Raw genomic sequence first — 20,626 nt, forward strand, 5'->3', positions numbered from 1 at the left:
TTGCTCCATGTTTAAGTATATTTTTCAAAGCAAAACTAAAATTCAACGAGGAGTGGCATTGCTCCATGTTTACATATCCCCTAGATGTCTGGCTTGATAGAAGCCAGCTGGATTCTCATATCTGGACATAATCTGTTGAGATGTCACACATCGTGTGGCATCTGGAAAACTTCATTGTGTACCTGTGAAAGGGTGAGAGTAAAAAAGGCAAATAATAACATTATTACAAAAATCAGGCTTCCTTGAGGGCTCAGATGGTAAAGAATCTGCCTGCAGTGCAGGAGACCTGGGTTCGATCCCTGGGTTGGGAAGATTCCCCTGGAGAAGGAATGGCAACCCACTCCAATATTTTGCCTGGGAAATCCCATGGACAGTGGAGCTTGGTGGGTTACAGTCTATGGGGTCACAGAGAGTCAGTAGTGACTGAGCAAATAACACTTTGATTTCACTTTCACTATCACTTTATAATAAAAATAGTTTTGACCTCATGAACCCCCTCAAAAGGTCAGAGGTACCTGCAGGGGTCCCCAGATCACAGTTTGAGAGCCTTTCCCTTATCATTGTTCAGTCGCTCAGTCAAGTCCAACTGTTTGTGACCCCATGGACTGCAGCACACCACCCTTCCCTGTCCTTCACCATCTCCCTGAGTTTGCTCAAACTCATGTCCATTGAGTCAGTGATGCCATCCAACCATCTCATCCTCTATTGTCCTCTTCTCCTACCTTCAATCTTTCCCAGCCTCAGGGTCTTCTCCAGTGAGTCTGCTCTTATCATATTCCAGCCTCATCAGGCCATTGTGCTTGGGCAAGTCATTTCAGGTTTTTGGCTTGAATTTCCTCATCTTTAAAGTGGAGGGAATATCAGTAATTATCTCCCTGTGTTGCTGTGATGATCCAATTCATGTGATGTATTTAGAGCCAGGCCTGTATAGAGAAAACTTGAGAGTCACTAATAAGATTTTTATTTTATTTATTTTTAGAAATATTTATTCATTTGGCTGTGCTGAGTCTTAGTTGCATCATGTGGGATCTTTAGTTGTAGAATGAGGGATCTTTAGATTCAGCATGAGAACTCTAAGTTGCAGCATTTGGGACCTAGTCCCCTGACCCAGGGTTGAACCCTGGCCCCTTGCATCAGGAGTACAGTCTCTCAGCCTCTGGACCACAAGGGAAGTCCCAGCATGGTTTTTAAATACAGAAGTTGATTACAACTATTTTCGATCTGTGATATTCATATATAGCATTTAAGTTTATGTCACTTCCTCGGTCAGGAATGCACCTCCTACTTAAAATCTTGTTATGAAAAAATAAGACACTGGGTGAAAAGTATTAAACACACATACACGTCTGTTTTCTTTTTTTGAAAAAAAATTTCTCTTTTACTGTATTTTAAGTTCCATTACCTATATTTTCACATTGATAATCTCTTTGTGATCAGAACTGAGAAAACCATGTCTTCCCACTTCCCAAGATGAAGCATACTTGTATATGACAGTTCCCCAAGTATAGGTCTCATTTGCTGTTTGCTCTCATCATTGAACTGAATTCCTAAGAAGTCCAAGAAGAAAATTGCCTTCAACCACTGTAATAATTTCTAAGGGACCGTTGGACCTTCAATGCTGCTTTCATTTACATCCATTTTGCATGTTGATCTAAGTGTCATAAAAGTAGTGTAAATTAAAACTTCCAGTCAAGAACACGGAATGCTGACTTTTTTCTGTGTTCAAATTGCAATGATTCTCTCTTAATTCAGGATGTATGGCCTTCCTTTTCTGTTGTTGTATTTCCCCCATTCGGGTTAAAATAAAAAAGCTTCCAGTCACTTCAGCAACAGATGTACTATAAGTTGAGCAGTCCTGTAATAACTCTTAAATGTAAAAGAACTTCAAAGGACAGTAGTACTATGCTAATCCAAGAAGCATTAACAGTCTCCTCCTCACCCACCCTGAAAAGGGAAGCCTTTATGCAACTAATTAGTTTACCATAGTAAATAATCCACTGACATTTAAAAGAAGCATTCCTATTGGAGCCTGGAGTCAATATTATGTTGCATGTTAAACTATAAATAGGGTGAATAATGGTGCCAGGCCCAGTTTTAAAATGCTATGGAAAATAAGCGAGCTCCATCTGGGTAGAATGGGTGTTACCAGCCTTCTATACACAAGTGTCCGGTTGCCTGGCTCAGGTTCCCTATAGCTGCCGTGGAAACTTGATGATTCATCTCACTTTCCAGCATGACTCTACCAGGTAGCTAAAAAAGTGAGTGAATGTTTCTCTTGGGGGAAAAAAAAATGTAGACGACGAAAGGAAACAAAATTTGTAACTGACTCAGGTAGATTCTATGTCATTTTGAGTGAGTGGAAAAACCAGGGCTTTCTATATAAGAAAATTTTGCAGCCACTTAGAACTTAAATGATTTGAAGAGTTTTGATAAAATCATATCAGGCTCCAGATCACTGTATTACGGACGATCTTGGCCTTGGAGGTCTGTGCACTTAATGATGTTCTTCCAAACTGCACATCACGTGTAGCAAGCCTGAAGCCCAGAATAGAAAAGTGAATGATGACACAGAATCTCTATGTGGAGAAAACGTCTCAAGCCCACGGATTGGGGTAAGGCAGAAACCAGGGGCTCAATTTAAGGCCTCATTAAAGAGGGAGTGAGGAGAGGGATAGAAAAAGAGAACCAGTATTTTTAGGGCTCACCTAGGTGGAGCCAAAGAAGCAGCTGCCTTTCCAGAATATATGAGGGGCCCAGAGCTTCTCACTTGCCTCATTCCTGAAATTCCAAACTTAAGAGCCACATATTCAAATTAAGTCTCTCTATGGCTGGACCCCATTCCTGTGTGTGACACATATTCTTCCATTCAGTGCATTGATTCAATATCTCCATTTTTAAAAATTTTTTAAAGTTTATTTATTTCTAATTGAAGGATAATTGCTTTACAGTATAGTTGGTTTCTGCCATGCATCCATATGAATCAGCCAGAGGTATACTTATTCCTCTCCCTCTTGAACTTCCCTCCCACCCCATCCGACCCCTCTAGGTTATCACAGAGCCCTGTTTGAGCTCCTTGAGTTATATGGCAAATTCCCCCTGGTCATCTGTTTTGCATATGGTAATATATGTTTCCATGCTGCTCTTTCTATTTGTCCCGCCTTCTCCTTCCTCCCCCCTCCCTCGTGTATCCACAAGTCTCTGCTCTGTTTCTGCATCTCCATTCTTACCCTGCAAATAGGTTCATCAGTACCATCTTTCTAGATCCCATAAATGTGCATTAGTATACGATATTTGTTTTTCTCTTTATAATTTCACTGTATAAATAGGCTCTAGGTTCATCCACCTCATTAGAACTGACTCAAAAACGTTCCTTTTTATGGCTGAGTAGTATTCCACAGACATGAGTTTGAGCAAACTCCAGGAGATAGTGAAGGACAGGGGAACCTGGCATGCTGCATGCAGTCCCTGGGGTTGCAAAGAGTGGGACAAAATTTAACGACCGAACAACAACAACAACATGCCCCTGGGCCGAGGCTGCCCCCAAGTCTGTTGTTTCCCTCACGTGAGACCTCCTGGTGTGTGAGAAGGCTGAGTGTGGTCGGCTTCAGGGCCTGGTGGCAGGATGCCCTTGGTCATCCCTGCACTGGGCAGAGCGTGTCTGCTGCACAGTGTGGTTACCCCCTTGCGTTAGGAGCTTTTGGGGGCAGGGATGGAGTTCACACACCCAGAGAACCCTCTGATCAGAGGATCAGGCTTTAGTTCTCTGAAGGTATCTTGGGACGTAGCATCTCTCTGAGGTTGTTCATGGTGGTGGCTATTTAAGTAGTTCTATTTCTGTTTTGGTTCTTGTGGTCTAATTACATCTGCTTGGGAAAGGATTCTGGGTGACTGGGGTGGGGTGCTTCCCAAGTGATGCTCGTGGTAAAGAACCCATCTGTCAAGGCAGGAGACACGAGACTTGGGTTTGATCCCTGGGTTGGAAAGACCCCCTGGAGGAGGGCATGGCAACCCACTCCAGTATTCTTGCCTGGAGAATCCCATGCACAGAGGAGCCTGGTGGGCTACAGTCCATGGGGTCGCAAAGAGACGGACATGACTGAAGTGATTTAGCACGCATGCACAGGACAGAGTTCTGAGTGGCCAGGATGGGCTGAGATACAGACTTCCCCAGGGTTATTCTGCACGTGCTGGTTTGATGAATGCTGTACTCTACCAAGGCCAGTGGCCCTGATGATTGAGGCTGGGAAGGCCTCTTAGCATCCCACTCTGGAATTGCCCTGGTCCTCCAGCCATTCTGCTCATCACGAGTGTGCTTCCACTCCAGGCCCTCTCCTGGCCAATCCAGTCAGGAAAGAGGTGAGGATGGGAGTGCCATTTTCTTGGGAACCCTGACCCAGTAACCCTTCCCTTAGGGATGGATGATGAAGGATAGCCCCTCTTGCTCCAGAGGGTTCCCAGCTCAGAATAAAGCCCAGATCTCTTGCTATGGTCTCCAGAGTCCTATGCACTGTGGCCCCTGTGAGTCTCACCTCTTTCACTTCCATTGCTTACTCCAGGGCAGCCCAGCTGGCTCCTTTGTCAGCCGTGGATCCTGGATGGATATAGGAGTCATCCCGCCTTGAGGCATTTGTGTTTGCTGTTCCTTCTGCCTTGGGTCGTTGACAGGCCTTACTGATTCAAGGTCTTTATTCAACTATCTGCTCCAAGGTCTTATCAGAGGCCACCTTACCTGACAGACTACCTCCCTTCTCCGTGCCTTGCCTCTTACTCGGTACCCCTTCCTGACTATTTCCTCTCCTAGCTCTTCTTACTGTCTGACATGTGTTTTTGTTGTTTGTTTTTTCGCTGTGCTGGATCTTATTGTGGCATGCAGGCTCCTAGTTGCGGCATGTGGGATCTGGTTCCCTGGCCAGGGATGAGTCTGGGTCCCATGCATTGGGAGCGCAGAGTTTCAGCCAGTGGACCACAGGGAAATCCCTGTGTCGAGCATTTAATATAATAGCTAAGTGTCTCTCTCCCCTGATCACCCAAATACAAACTCCTTGAAAACAGTTACTTGGTATTCCCAGAGTCTAGAAGAGTATGTGGCACATTAGAAGGACTGTCGAATAATTTTGGAATGTTTGTCGAATGGGTGAGGGCAGTTTTCTCAAAAAAGAACTGTTGCTTCACTGTCTCTGTCTGTCTAACCCTGTTCACATCAGCTCACCACAGTGAAGCCACACCCTTGGCTGGATGATGACTTCTCACATTTATCCAGCTCTTTTCAGCCCTGTTTGACTTTTTGAAGCAGTTTGTACTATGAAAAGAGTATTATGGACTTTGGGGCCAGAGAGGTTTGGCATTGATTCCAATGCACCGCTTGGTAGCTATGTAATCCTGGGCAGGTCCTTTCACTTCTCTGGGCCACAATTTCCATCATAGTTAAGCTAGGATACTAATACCTCACTTGTGGGATTTTTCCAGGAGGATTAAGTGAGAGAACATATGTGAGATTCCTGGTCCTGGCTGGGGACTCACCAGCGCTCCGTACATGTTGGCTCCATTGCTCTCTTCCCGTCCCTGTCACACTCTGTGACTCCACTCTCTTCCTCATCTGCTCATCTCCAGTCAAATCTTTGTGTCCCTTGCACGCTTATCTTCATCCTTCTCTCCACTCCTAGAACTGCTGTTGCTCCTCAAGGGTGTCCGCAGCCTTGTTCTCTTTTTCTGCTACTGTGTGTCCCCTGGATTATTTCGTCCACACATCTGATCCCAGCTGCCACCTGTATATTGACTTATTTATTTATTTAGCTGTGCCAGGTCTTAGTTTTGGCACTCAGGATCTTCATATGCATCTAAGAGTTGTGTCATGCGGGATTTAGCTCCCTGACCAGGGATTGAACCCAGGCCCCCAACACTTGGAGTGTAGAGTCTTAGCCACTGGACCACCAGGGAAGTCCCTATCAATGATTTAAAACCCTCAGGCCCTTCCCAGTCCTCCTTCCTGGGCTCCAAACTCCTTGTTTCCTGCTGCCTTCTGACCACTCCACTCAGATGGCCAGCTGGTATCTCCAGCTCAACATATTTTAGCCAAGCTAATGAACTTCTCTACTCCCCCAACAGCTCGTCCTCTGCCTTATAGAATAGTATTTTCTGCTAAGCTGCTCATTGGAAATTTGAGTCACTTTTCTCTCTCCTGTGTTCCATATCATTAAGATGAATAATTGCTTTTTCTTCTTTGTTTATGTTTGATTGAAGTCCAGTCGATTTACAATGTTGTGTTAGTTTCTAATGTACAGCAAAGTGATTCAGTTATACATAGATATACATATTTTTTTTCATATTCTTTTCCATTCTGGTTTATTACAAGATACTGAGTATATTTACCTGTGCTATACAGTAAGCCCTTATTTATCTCTTTTATATATAGTAGCATGGACCTACTAATCCCAAATTCCTAATTTTATCCCTCCCCCCAACTTGTTTCCCCTTTGTTAACCATAAGTTTGTTTTTGTGAGTCTGTTTTGGAAATAAGTTCATGTCTATCATTTATTATTTAGATTCCACATATAAGCAATATTATACATGTTGTCTTTCTTTGTCTGACTTACTTCACTTAGTATGATAATCTCTAGGTTCATTCATGTGACTGCAAATGGCATTATTTCATTCTTTTTTATGGCTGAGTAGTATTCCGTTGTATGAAAAACAGATATGTATACCACATCATCCTTATCCATTTATCTGTCGATGGACATTTAGGTTGATCCATGTCTTGGCTATTAAGAATAGTGGTGTTGTGAACTTTGGGGTACACATATATCTTCAAATTAAAGTTTTCTCCAGATATATGCCCAGGAGTAGGGTTGTTGGATCTGTAATTTCTAATTTCTAAATACCCCTTAAACATTTTTACTCTCCCTGATGCTCCCTTAATTCCAACTCTAATCATTTCTCACCTGCTTTTGTTTTCACCTGGCCTCCCTCTTCAGAGTACTCTTTTCTAAACAATCCTCCAGTGTGAACTTTCTAAAATGGGAATGCAATCATGTTACATCCAGTTTAAAGCAAAATCCTTGGACCATTACCTGTTATCTTCAGGTCAAAGTGCAAAACTCTTTGGCGCAATAGATGAATCTTCATGAATCAGCCATTCTCAGCTACACTTGCAGTTGTCCCAACCCACTGTGTTACGACAAGCCCGCCTGCCTTTGCCCAAACTCTTCCCTTTGCCTGGAACACTCTCATCTTCCCCTCATCAATTTGACAAACTCCAATTAGCCTTGCAGTACCAGGTATGATAGTTAACCTCCTCTTTGACACTTTGTTGACCTTAGTCCTTCCCCTACCTGAGAATACCCTTCTTGTAAGACTTATCCATTCTCCACTATAACCCATTGATTTTTTTCATGCCTTCTTATATTCAGGAATGTTGCTGAGGTTTTCACCTCTGATTCCCCAGCATTTAGCAAATTGCCTGACCCTCAATAAATAATGATTGACTCTGTTCAATCCACCTGCAATGCAGGAGACCTGAGTTTGATCCCTGAGTTGGGAAGATCCCCTGGAAGAGAGCATGGCAACCCACTCCACTATTCTTGCCTGGAGAATTCTGTGGACAGAGACTCTGCCTGGCAGACCTACAGTTCATGGGGTTGCAAAGAGTCAGACACAACTGAAGTGACTGAGCACATATGCTGTTATATGGCAGCCTGGATGGGAGGGGAGTTTGGAGGAGAATGGATGCATGTATATATATGGCTGAGTCCCTTTGCTGTCCACCTGAAACTATTACAACATTGTTGATTGGTTATATGCTAATACAAAATAAAAAGTTAAAAAATAAAGGTTGGGTTAGTGCAATACATTGGCCCATCCTTTATCTAAATATCTATCCACTTATCTATCTAAATTTATTTAGTTTTAAAATTGAAATATAGTCATTCTACAATGTTATGTTAGTTTCAGGTATGCTACATAAAGTTTTTTTTTTTTTTGTACATAAAGGTTTGACATTTGCACACATTCACTTGTTCTTTAGGGTGCTGAAGTGGCTGATAAATTTGACTCTGCCTTTTTCCACCCCTGTCTCCCTACTATCTATTTTGTGTGAATTGACTCTAGACTTGCTTTGTGAAGTGAAGTGAAAGTCACTCAGTTGTGTCTGACTCTCTGCGATCCCATGGACTGTAGCTCACCAGGCTCCTCTGTCCATGAGATTCTCCAGGCAAGAATACTGAAGTGGGTTGCCATTCCCTTCTCCAGGGGATCTTCCCATCTCAGAGATCAAACCTGGATCTCCTCCATTGCAGGAGGATTCGTTACCATCTGAGCCAGCAGGTAGCTTCAGTTATTGCTTTCTTAAGAACTAGCTCAGTTTTTCTCCTGAATCACACTGGAGGGGTGTGTATTAGACTAGTTCATCTGTAAGTTCCTCTTGGATTCTGGTGTTACAATCATACAGCAGGAGCAGAAACTGGGAGCCCCAGAGTCTTGCCCCAACTCTGCCACCAGGCAGCTCGCATAAGTCACGTAGCCTTGAGCTTCAATCTTGTGTGAAATGAAGAATATCCTTCTACATATTTGTGAAGATTCACCACGTACTGAAAGCTTCAAATGCAAGGCAGTTTCTTTAGGGTTGTTACACTGCATATTTCTGCATTTTATACCATCTTAAAATAACGATGGACACTTGTCGCATGGCTGCCTGGTCTTGCTATTTTGAATCCGGAGAGGCTGTATCAAAAATTGCGAGTGAAGTCGTGAGAAAATAATGCAGTGTCCTGAAATAACCCAGAGCGTTCAGAACATTCCAGAAGACTCTCTGAGAGGAGTGGTCTAAGAATCCCTCTTTTGAAACCTGGACAAGCTGAGATGGAATTTTCTGGGGTGGAGCCATAAAGACTGGGCTGCACTGGGTCTTCATGAACTCTGTAGTGGAACATTCTGCTAATGTCCTCTTCTGAGACCACTGACAGTCACAGATGAGGATGTCTCTGCTGAGATTTCAAAATCTTGGAAGCCCCCAAAGTATGCTCCAAACATAGGCTTCTAGGTGGCTCAGCGGTAAAGAATCCACCTGCCAATGCAGGAGACACAAGAGATGTGGGTTCGCTCCCTGGGTTAGGAAGATCCCCTGGAGGAGGGCATGGCAACCTACTCCATGCCATGGACATGAGAAATCCCATGGACCGAGGACCTAGTGGGCTGTAGTCTATGGGGTCACAGAGTCAGATATGACTAAAGCACGTAGAGCAGGCCCTGGAATCTGTCTGGTGTAACAGCCACAGGAATGAATGGGGTGGGGCAGGAGACCAGAGCAGGGATGGAGCCTGTCGGGATAAACCAGTCAGTTGGAAAAGACTTTGTGAGCAACTGCTATGTGTCAGGCCCTCTGTCGAGTTCTTGGGATGCAAAGATGACTAAGAAATGCTTGTGCTTGCAGTGGAAGAGGTACAGAAAGGGGTTTAGCATCAGCATGGTCTGTAGAAGAGGAGTGCCCCCAAGGAACTGTGGTCCTGTCCTTCGTGGCTGAACACCACTGAGTGCTGCAGGGGTCAGGGACAGAGGCTGCCTGGGTTTGCGTGTGCGAGGAAGCCTGGCCTGGTCCCCACTCCACTCGGTGAGTGTTAGTCGCTCAGTTGTGTCCAACTCTTTGCAACACCATGGACTGTAGCACACCAGGCTCCTCTGTCCATGGAATTCTCCAGGCAAGAATACTGGAGTGGTAGCCATTTCCTTCTCCAGAAGATCTTCCCGCCCCAGGGATCAAACCTAGGTCTTCTGCATTGCAAGCAGATTCTTTACCATCTGAGCCACTAGGGAAGCCTCTACTCCATGCAGCCCCTTCCCAATAGCTGCATGAGTGACAGGGCTTCTTCTCTCTTATTTCTACATGGTGGTGGCCTCACTGCTTCCCAGAGGCTGAGAAGCAGAACCACGGGTGATTTGCAAGCCACCCAAGAAAATGGTGCTCTCGCATGTGGTTCTTTTTGATTGATGCCAAAGCCTCTCTCACTTCAAATAACTTCCCCAGAAGTTTAAAATCAGATACCTTAAGGGTCTTCTATCCCACCATCCTGCCCAGTGCCATACATACGTTCCCTGGTAGGTACCAACCCTCTCTCTACTTGTACATTCTCATTCATAGGAACTCACTGCTCCTCAGACCACTGTTCCTTTGTGAATGTTGTGAGGAAATAATGCAGAGTCCTTAAATAACCCAGAGCACTCAGAACATTCCAGAAGACCCTCTCAGAGGAGTGGTCTAAGAATTCCTCTGTTGAAACCTATTTATTGTGGCTGAATTAGTGAATGGAAATTTGCAGCTCTGTAACTTCTATTTCTACCCCTTGGAGTTAGATGGGATTTCTCTGTTCCTGAACCTGTCTCCCCATCATTTCATACCAAGTCCCCTCACTCTATGGGCTCTTGACCCACTAACTTTCTTTGAGGCAGTCACAAACATTCGGATTCAGGTGGCAAACCTGTCTGCTGCCACAGGTCGTTTGCTCTTGCCGTGTCCTCTGCCTGGAAGACTTCCACCTTTCTTCTAATCCATGCTGCTAAGTTTGACTCTTCCTTCTCTTTCAGCTCTGTCATTTTCTTAGGAAAGCCCTTCCTAGCCCCTCTGACTTGGTCAAATCTCCTAGTTACAGACTTTCAGAATATTGTTATCTTAGATGAGGTTCTCTAAAAGCAGAGCCTGAGGCAGGGATGTGTGGGGACTTGTGATTTATTGCGGGAAGGAAGGAGGCAAGACAGAGATGAAGAAGTTGTTGCACAGGAAGGTGGCATTGTGTTCTGGCTTCAGCCTGATCTAGAGAGGGGCTCTGAAGGGTGGACTGAACTGCAGAGTCTGTCCTGTTTGTAGGAAGACGTGGAAGGGGGCTCCTGTATTCCCTACTCCTGTACAACAATGATTGGTTGTGGGCTTCAGCGTGGGTGAACGTCCAAGCATTTCCTTCCAGAGATATCGATAGACAATACTCTTGAGAAGGTTGCATGCTGAGGCTTTAGGTGAAGACTTTAGGGATGGGCTCACCTAGCCCAACAAGTAAAGGCATCCCAGAGGTCTTGGTGGGATACTAATCCTCCTCTTCATAGACCTTGCCCAAATAAACTTATACATGTGATTGTGTGATCACAACCTGTCTCTTCCATTGGAGCATAATCTCTTTTTAGGAAGGACCTGCATCTTTGTTTGCTTATAAGGTTTCTGTGTGCCAAGCACAGGGCTTGTAGATGGTCAGTATTCAGCGGGTACTAGTTGAGTAAATAAATTGATCAATGAAGAATGGATGAAGCCTACTTCCTCTTTTAGATTATAACTGTCTCTTTCACTTCCTTTTCTATTTATCAACCTTTGGACGCTTTCCATTCTGTCCTATGACATCTTTTCCTTTTTGGCTTCCTTGAATTCCATTGTCCATCCTAAGAATCCTACATCCTGGTGGTTAACAAGCCAGGGTTTATAGAGACATTCCTCAAGTGCTTGTTCTCAAGAGTGGGGACCAGCCTGCCTTTGTAACAATGTGTAATTGTCAAGAGCCTCAAGGAAAGAGAAAAACACAGCAGATGGAATTTAGAGCAAGGTTCCCTTAGTGTTGCTTTCTGGGTATCAGGGGAAACACCGGTGACATAAGTCTGTTTTTAAATTCTCTTAGAAAGTTCCCTGGCCAACTTCCCATTGACTTTTTGCTATATCTCAGTACCTTATACTACTTAGATGAACGAAGATTTTTAAAAATTCTTGTTTATTTAATTAACCGAATCCCACTTGTTGCTATGTAGATTGTTGAGGGCTCAGGGCCCAGAAGCAATGTGATGAGAGAAGGCTAACACTGGTGCAGAGAAAGTGTTTGGAGCCTAAGAGCTTTTAGAAAGTTGAAGGCACTGAGGTCTGGGCAGAGGATCTTTATCAAATGATAGGAAGTTCAAAGGCACAAGGAGTCTGTCTTAAATCTAGGGCTGACTCTCTATTGGACAAGGAAGTAGAGTTCAAATGAGAGCTCTGCTTTGTGGAAGGGGACCTTCCTTCTTGATCCAGGAAGGGGGATCCATGAATCAAACGCAAGTCTCCTGCATTGCAGGCAGATTCTTTACTGTCTGAGCCAACAGGGAAGCCAAAATTATTGGCTGGGGTCTACTAACTTTGAAACAGTCTTCTAGGCCCTTTGAATATAGCAGTGGATGACATGGTAAAGTTCCCCCTTAAGGAGCATGTCCGGGTGTATCTGTGTGTGTGTGCGTGCAGACATGTCTGTGCACATATCCAACCCTGATATTTCAGCTCTCTAAATCTGCACCTGAAACATGCATTCTCACCTGGATTTCTGCAACCTTACCTTCCATATGTCAGAACAGCATGGTGTTTGGGACAAGCATGAGGCCAGGCATGAGAAGAGCTGGTATCCATCCTGTGCTCTGTATGGCGCAGCTGGGTTACCTTGGGAACGATACTTCACCTCTCTGAGCCCCAGCTTCCTCTTTTATGAAACAGAAGGGTTGGAACAATGGCCTACAGCTGTAGAATTCTATGGATACATTTACTGTGGATCTGACTATGTGCAGATCTTCCCTGTAGCTCAGATGGTAAAGAATCTGCCTGCAATGCAGGAGACCTGGGTTCGATCCCTGGGTCAGGAAGATCCTCTGAAGAAGGGAATGGCAATCCATTCTTGTATTCTTGCCTGGAGAATCCCCATGGACAGAGGGCTACAGTTCGTGGGGTCTCGAAGAGTGGGACACGACAGAGCGACTAACACTGCTACTGCTGCTGACTATGTGCTGGGTGCCTTCGTGGTGTCTCATTGGAGTTCATTTTCTCGTTTATTTCTCTGCGAATCTGATGTCCTTGATTTATAGATGAGGAAACTGAAGCCAGAGAAGTGGAGTTACTTGCTTAAAGTCACTTAGCAAATTAGTGTCAGGGTCAGGATTAGACCCATTAGACTGGACTCCACATTCAGTGCTCTTTGTCATCAGCACAGCTGACCCTGCTCCATCTTGCGGCCCTCGCCCCATTGTTAAATCTGTTTCTCATCCACCCCTGTGCCTGCAGTCATCAGGGACCGCAAGGTGGGTGGCACTGGAGGGAGCCAGAAGGTAGAAGTGGAGGGAAATCCCATCAGGATCAGCTACAAGACTCTTAGAGCCATCCTGTTTTCAATGCCTGTCCCTGAAGCTTATTCCATGCTTACCAGTGAGTCAGTGTCAAGGGGGAAGGAGAGCCCAGGTCGGAACTCTGAGCAAGTGGAAACAGGATTTCATGTAAGTGAATCTGACACTCAGTGACAGGCATAATAATTTGAACTGTGGTGCTGGTAACGACTCTTTTTTTTCCTTTCTTTTTTTAAATTTAATTTTTAAATTTTACAATATTGTATTGGTTTTGCCAAACATCAACATGAATCCACCACGGGTGTATGGTAAAGATTCTTGAGAGTCCCATGCACTGCAAGGAGATCAAACCAGTCAATCCCAAAGGAAATCAACCCTGAATATTCACTGGAAGGACTGAAGCTGAAGCACCAGTACTTTGGCCACTTGATGTGAAGAACTGACTCATTGGAGAAGACCTTGATGCTGGGAAAGATTGAAGGCAAAAGGAGAAGGGGCAACAGAGGATGAGATGGTTGGACGGCGTCACTGACTCAATGGACATGAGTTTTGAGTGAACTCCAGGGGAGAGTGAAAGACAGGGAAGCTGACGTGCTGCAGTCCATGGGGTCGCAAAGAGTCAGACAAACTTGGTGACTGAACAACAACAACATAGCAATGAAGAACAAATAGTCAATTGTTACATAAGTATGATTCAGATTGGGTTTTAAAGTTCAAGCTAAGCACTGGTCTTTTTAGACAAAGACTTGGCCACAATAGGGAATTTTTTACACTCAGCTTCCTCTCTTAAGTTACTCTCATGCTAGCTCTCACCTTTCCTGACTGTGTGTTCTTGGGCAGTGATTCCTTCAGCCCACTGTCCTGCAGTTTCATTACCTCTAAAATGGGCACAATAAACAACTTCCTGGGGTTTTGGTCAAGATTAGATATTATTTATGTAAACACTTTGTAAACAGCAAAGTGCCAGACAAATGTTTGTTACCTTGATGGACATTATGCCATCCTAGTTGCTGGGAATATAAGAAAGAGGACTCATGCCTGGCCTGTAAATTGCTATTTTCTTGATGCCCTTGTGGTTGTGGCTGGGTGGATGACTTGAGTGTTTTAGGATCAGGGTCCCCAACCTTCAGGATCTAATGCCTGATGATCTGAAGTGCAGCTGATGTAATAATAATAGAAATAAAGTGAACAATACATGTAATATGCTTGAATCATCCTGAAACCATCCCCCCCGCCCCAGTCCATAGAAAAATTGTCTTCCACAAATTGAATGCTAATGCCAAAGAAGGTTGGGGACCACCGTCTAGGTGCTGCAGGTCACCTGGTTTCCTGTTTCTCACCTCCCTTGTTTAATGTTACACAAAGAGCACACTGAGTTGACTTAAGGGACCATTCAAAACTCCAGCCTCCTAGTGAAGATTTTCCTAACAGCAGATTTGTCAGTAACTGAGGGCTCAGTAGAGAAGCACAACCTGAGTGGATGCTGGTGTGGGCTGCTGACTGGGAGATGCCCCCGGGGTGGCCTGGCTTGGGGCAGAATAGGAGCAGGGAACCTTAACTACCTCCACCCAGGCATAACGGGTGAGTGGGGCAGAGACGGGCCATTGGCCACTCATAGCAACCTCACTTCTTCCATTATTCAGAGAGTGCTTGGTCTGAGCTGAGCACATGACCGTCAAGCTCTTTTACACTTAGGTGACAGCTGTGCAGATAAGTTCTGTGATGTGAGCAAAGTGACGCTGGGTGCAGCTTCGGGGTTGTGCCCTTAAAGGGACAAGGTCTTTACTTAGTCTCCTCCCCTTTCTGTAGGCTGGAAGGTTGACGTCATAGCTGGAGTAACAGTGGGAACTTGGACTGTAAGACGGAAACGGCCTGCGGAGAATGGCAGAAGGTCAAAAGAGCCAGTGTTCCCAACACCATAGGGCCAATGTGACTAGTAATGAAGTACTTATCCAAACCCTGTCACACGAGGGAGAAATGTGTCCTAATTTGTTTAAGCCTCTGTTATTTTAGCATTTGCTATAGTAACTGTCTCTTAATCCAGTGAGAAAGGTTATTCTGTGCCCTGGTAAAGACAGACACCTCCATACACCATGGGAACCACTTGATGAGGTTGTTGTAATTTCATGGAATAAGCTCAGATGCTGACATTGAAAGGCGACTTTGGCATTGCCATGTGATAATTTTTCAGGATGTTGTAAGCCTCTGTACCTGTTTCATCAGTAAAAATAATAATAGACATAATGGTATCGGTTTCTCATGTTTTAAATTGAGCCCATAGCTTGGTTCAGGTGCTACACATTGTCTGGATTACATAAAGCTGAGAGGTCATAAGTAAACATAATACAGATTATACATCTATAAGCATTATTATTTGATTTTTCCTGCTCTAATTTCTTGTTTACTTTAGCTACTTATGGGCCTTGACCCTCCCTGAGGCTTTAAATCCCCCCAAACAGCAGTTCCCAACCTTTTTGGCACCACGAACTGGCTTTGTGGAAGATGATTTTTCCACGGACCAGGGTAGGGTGGGAGGTGGTTTTCAGATCAGATCAGATCAGTCGCTCAGTCGTGTCCGACTCTTTGTGACACCATGAATCGCAGCACGCCAGGCCTCCCTGTCCATCACCAACTCCCGGAGTTCACCCAGACTCACGTCCATCGAGTCAGTGATGCCATCCAGCCATCTCATCCTCTGTCGTCCCCTTCTCCTCTTGCCCCCAATCCCTCCCAGCATCAGAGTCTTTTCCAATGAGTCAGCTCTTCGCATGAGGTGGCCAAAGTACTGGAGTTTCAGCTTTAGCATCATTCCTTCCAAAGAAATCCCAGGGCTGATCTCCTTCAGAATGGACTGGTTGGATCTCCTTGCAGTCCAAGGGATTCTCAAGAGTCTTCTCCAACATTGGGATGATTCAAATGCATTAAATTTAGTGTGCACTTTACTTCTTTTATTATTACCTTAGCTTCACCTCAAATTATTAGGCATTGTATCCCGGAGGTTGGGGACCTAGTTCAAAACTGAGCACATAATAGGTACTTATGAATGTGTTGAAGACATAGCTTATCTTTAAGTGGGAATACTTTTACCCACAGAGTGACATTTTATCTTGATTTAAAGTTTTTTTACTGTTAATATACATGACAAAATTGACCATTTTTAAAAAGTCATTTTAAGTGTACAGTTCAGTGGCTTTAAATCCATTCATGCTGTGTAACCATCACCACTATCCATTTCCAGAATTTCTCCACCATTCCAAATAGAAACGAAATGCCCAGTAAACAATCACCCCTCATTTCTCCCCTCCTCCAAGGCCCTGGGGAACTACTCTGCTGTCTGTCTCTATGATGTTGCCTATTCTCGGTGCCCCATGGAGGAGGGGTCATGCAGCATTTGTCCTTTTGTGTCTGGTTTATTTCACTCAGCGTAGTTATCTCAAAGTTCATCAGTGATGTAGCACATATCAGAACCTCATTCCTTTTTAAAGCTGAGCAATATTCTATTGCATGTAGATGCTGCACTGTGTTTCTCCACTGATGTATGCTTTGGTTGCTTCCACACAAGTGGACCGGTTTGGCTGTTGTGAATAATACTGCTGTGAACATGGGTGTGCAAGTCTTAATTTGATTTTTTTTTCCCCCCGGCTGTGCTGGGTGTTCGTTGCTGCTTGTGGGCTTTAGTCATGGAAAGCAGGCTTCTCATTGTGCTGGCTCCTCTTGTTGGGGAGCTCAGGCTCTAGGTACGAGGGCGTCAGTGGCTGGTGCTGTGCAGGCATATGGCATCTTCCCAGCCCAGGGATTGAACTTGTGTCCCCTGTATTGGCACATGGATTCTTAACCACTGGACCACCAGGGAAGTCCCTTAATTTGATGTTAAAGCAACAACTTGGACTTCACATCTGGAGTGGACACCCATGTTTCTCTGGGGTGGGACAGCACTGGGACCGGCTCCAGTGTTTTTGTTGGAGGCTTGCTTAGGATATTGACAGAGTCTTGTGAATGCCTAGACACAACATCTCATCCCTGGTACAGCTTCGAGAATGTTCACAGTGTGTGGCCATCTCCTCACTTTGTATGGAGGGACTCTGAGGAATAGAGAAACCACAGGGAGGGTGACATTAGCGTGGATGGGCACAAAACGTGTTGGTCTAAGTGAATCTCTCCCTGTCCCTTCCAGGGTATGACATGTCCAAACTGATCTTGGTGGACTGGATGAAACGGGCAGGGGGCTCGATTTACTGAAGAGTCAGAGGTTGGTGTCCGAGCTTGAGGTCGGCCTTCCGTATCCTGGAACAGTGAGTGCTGCATGTGTTTGGTTGATAATCCTTTGGTGGTTGGCTCGCTGGTGCAGAAGCAGAAACTGATGACCCTGAAGCCGTGTGACAGCAGAAGAATGCCTGGGGAAGGCGGCCATTACTCTGGTTCCTGAGAAATGCCATCAGGAGGATTCTCACTTAGGTCACAGAGCTCCAAAGACACAGCTCCCCAGGCCTGCAGGTTTCATACCAGCTGCCAGTGAATTCTCTAATCCGTGTCAACAGAGAAAGCACTGCACAGCCCTGGAGTCTCTCGTGTTGATCCTGGTGTCTGTGAGATCAGATTCCGGGATGATGGGATTTTAAACGTCTCTGAGTCTTAGACAGAGTCAGCTAAGGACAGAACAAGCAGGTGTTCTTATATGACCTTGGTTTTGAGATCTGTCTCTTTGGGTTTCAGTCATTCAGTAAAAATTCAGATCCTTTTATGTGTCGTGGTTGTAAACTGTGTTTATTGCTTGTTAGACTGTGTAAAAGGCCTAATAAGATACACTAAAAAAATAAGGCTGTTGGCCTATTAGGAAAAAAAAGGACTCAATTTTCATTTTTTTGGTTAACTGTAGAAATACAAGAGTTTATGGAACATTATAGCTCCAAACCCAGGGCCTGGGCTGCAGTTTTGTTTTGCTTGCTGGGTTTCTAAAAAATTAATTAGCTCTTTTTAAAATTATAGTTTATGTACAGTATTATGTAAGTTAACAGGAGTACAATATGTGATTCACAATTTTTAAAGGTTATACTCCATTTATAGTTATTATAAAATATTGGTTATATTCTCCATGTTGTACATATGTCCTTGTAGCTTATTTTGTACCTAATGGTTTGTACGCCTTAATCCCTTACTCCTACATTGCCCCCCCAATTGCCTGTCTCATATTTCTCTCTTTTTTAAAAAAATTATTTGGCCTTACTTGCAGCATGGGCTTCTCTCTAGTTGTGGCTGCAGGCTTAGTTGCCTTGTGGCGTATGGGATCTTAGTTCCCCAACCAGGGTTCAAACCCACATCCCCTGCATTGGAAAACAGATTCTTAAACACTGGACCACAAGGGATGTCCCCACCCCACCCCACACCTCTTTTTTAGTTGCAAAAGAAATACGTGCATATTGCCTTAGCCTAGGAAACAAGAGCTTAAAGAAAAGTTTAAGTGCCTCTGGTTCGTTGGGAGGTATAATGCCAAGGTGGCCGGAATGAGGGAATCGGATTGTGGAGCCTGGGAGGAATGGGGAGCAGATATAAGGCGGTCTGTTATGACTGATAGACACAGAAGGTGGCTACTGCTTCACAGACGAGTCTAGCCAGTTTCTCTGCCCCAAGTGGTAGCTCTGGATGAGATGTGCAGAAACATCACACCCTGGAGCAGTTCCTTGGGGGATGAATGAGGAATAAATGTATTTGTTGACTCTTTCCCTTTTCCTGTCCTTCCACAGGGTGAAGTTCACCTTTAGGACATTATTTCTCCTCATTCCCAGGTTGCTTCCCTCTGACCCCTTAGCAGTTGCAGAGAAGTGAGACCCCAGGGTGTGGTACTTCATCTGAAGTGGTGGGAGGAGCCAGCGATGCTGGCCCTTTACTTCACCTGGGGAACCAGTGTGTCACAAGGGCAGCAGGTGAGTGGGGCAAGCACCAGAGATCTGGGGGAGAGATGAAGCTGAAGGATTCCAGGCAGGCCCTACCGTGTGTCAGTACAGTACACGGTAAACGCCAAAGCGATACTAAAGAGGGGGCGAGAAATAAGTTTCCCTTCCATTGCAGACCTTCAAGTCACTATCTGTAGTTTGCCACAACATCCTGTGTATACAACCTTCATCTGTGTTGATGAGATTGTATCAGAATAAGATTTTGCTGCTTATAGCAAACCTTCCAAATACAGGGCTTAAGGGAGGTAGAGGTTTATTGTTCTTTGTCTTATAAACTTCAGAGGAAGCTGAGAAGGTAGGAGGAAGGCAGACGAGCAGTGGCTTCCTAGTGAGCACTCTGTCCCATTGTGTTTAGCATGGCTTCTGTCCTCAGAGTTGCTTTACATTTTCAAAATAGTTACTGGAGCTCCAGCCGTTTCCAGGCCACAAGGAAAACAGAAAGAACAAAAGATGTGCTTTCCTAGCAGAGTGAACCTCATTTAAGCAGTTTTCTCAGAGGCCCTGCCTTACAGTGCCCACTTATCTCATTGGCCATCCTTAACTGCAGTGGAGGCTGAGAAATAAGGCCTTTTGGCGGGAACCCTGCAGCCTGGAATAAAATCCTATTTCATTTAGTAAGAATGAAGGAAAGAGTGAGTACTGGGTAGACATCTGGCAGCTTCATTTTACACAAATTCAACACCTTGAATGTAAAAATTTAATGCATCTTGTAAGCTTACTTCATTGATTTGAATACCTGTATTGCATTCTATTGTGCGGAAATACTAAAATTTATGTAACACGTCCTCCGTGGCTAGATATTTAAGTTACTTCCCATATTTTAGCTATTATAAACAGTGCTGCAGTTAACATTTGCATGTATACATATGTATTTACTCATTATTTGAATCTATGTCCCCAGGATAGATTTACAAATGAGCAATGGCTGAGTTAAGAGGGTAACTGTATTTTACATTTTACCATATATTGTCACATAGCTTTCTAAAGTGTTGGCATTAATTTACCTTCTACCCAACAGTGTGTGAGTGCTTATTGCCTTCAGATAAGCACTGTGAAAATAATACAGATAACACTGTGTATCATTAACCTTTATGATTTCCTCCAATTTGATGTAAAAATGGTATCAATTTAAATTTTATTCATTGTGACATTAACTTTTTAAGTGATAGTGTAAATGGTCATTTCTACCTACTTCCTGTCCTAAAGTAGTTTATATCATAAATACCATGAATGGGTATTTGTATAACTCTTAAGATTCAGAAAGGAAGATTTACATTTTCAATTTGCAATCCATTCTAGTGGATTAAAAATTTTTTCATGTTAAGAACAGCTTTATTGATATATAATTCATATACAACAAAATTCACTCCTTTAAAGTGTACAATTCAGTGGATTTTAGTATAGTCACAGAATTGTGCAACTACCTCTGATCTAATATCAGATTTTCTCCATCCCCAAAAGAAACCCTGGACCCTTATGGATACTAAGGGAGAAAGGGGAGGTGGGATAAATTGGGAAATTGGGATTGGCATATACACTCTATTGATACTATGTATAAAATAAATAACTC

The 20,626-nt window shown here is 44.1% G+C and overlaps 1 long non-coding RNA gene across 1 annotated transcript in view; it reads left to right on the top strand.

Moving 5' to 3' along the window:
- The window catches only part of LOC112449517 (uncharacterized), a 128,680-nt gene extending 108,477 nt beyond the window's left edge, over positions 1 to 20,203 (top strand). The window contains exons 2-3 of the long non-coding RNA XR_003038077.2: positions 17,280 to 17,397; positions 18,847 to 20,203. This is a non-coding gene — a long non-coding RNA (uncharacterized lncRNA). The remainder of the gene's footprint in view (positions 1 to 17,279; positions 17,398 to 18,846) is intronic.
- Positions 20,204 to 20,626: the final 423 nt, after the last annotated feature.

This window comes from Bos taurus, chromosome 14 (genome assembly GCF_002263795.3).
Source record: "Bos taurus isolate L1 Dominette 01449 registration number 42190680 breed Hereford chromosome 14, ARS-UCD2.0, whole genome shotgun sequence".
NCBI classification, from domain to species: Eukaryota; Metazoa; Chordata; class Mammalia; order Artiodactyla; family Bovidae; genus Bos; species Bos taurus.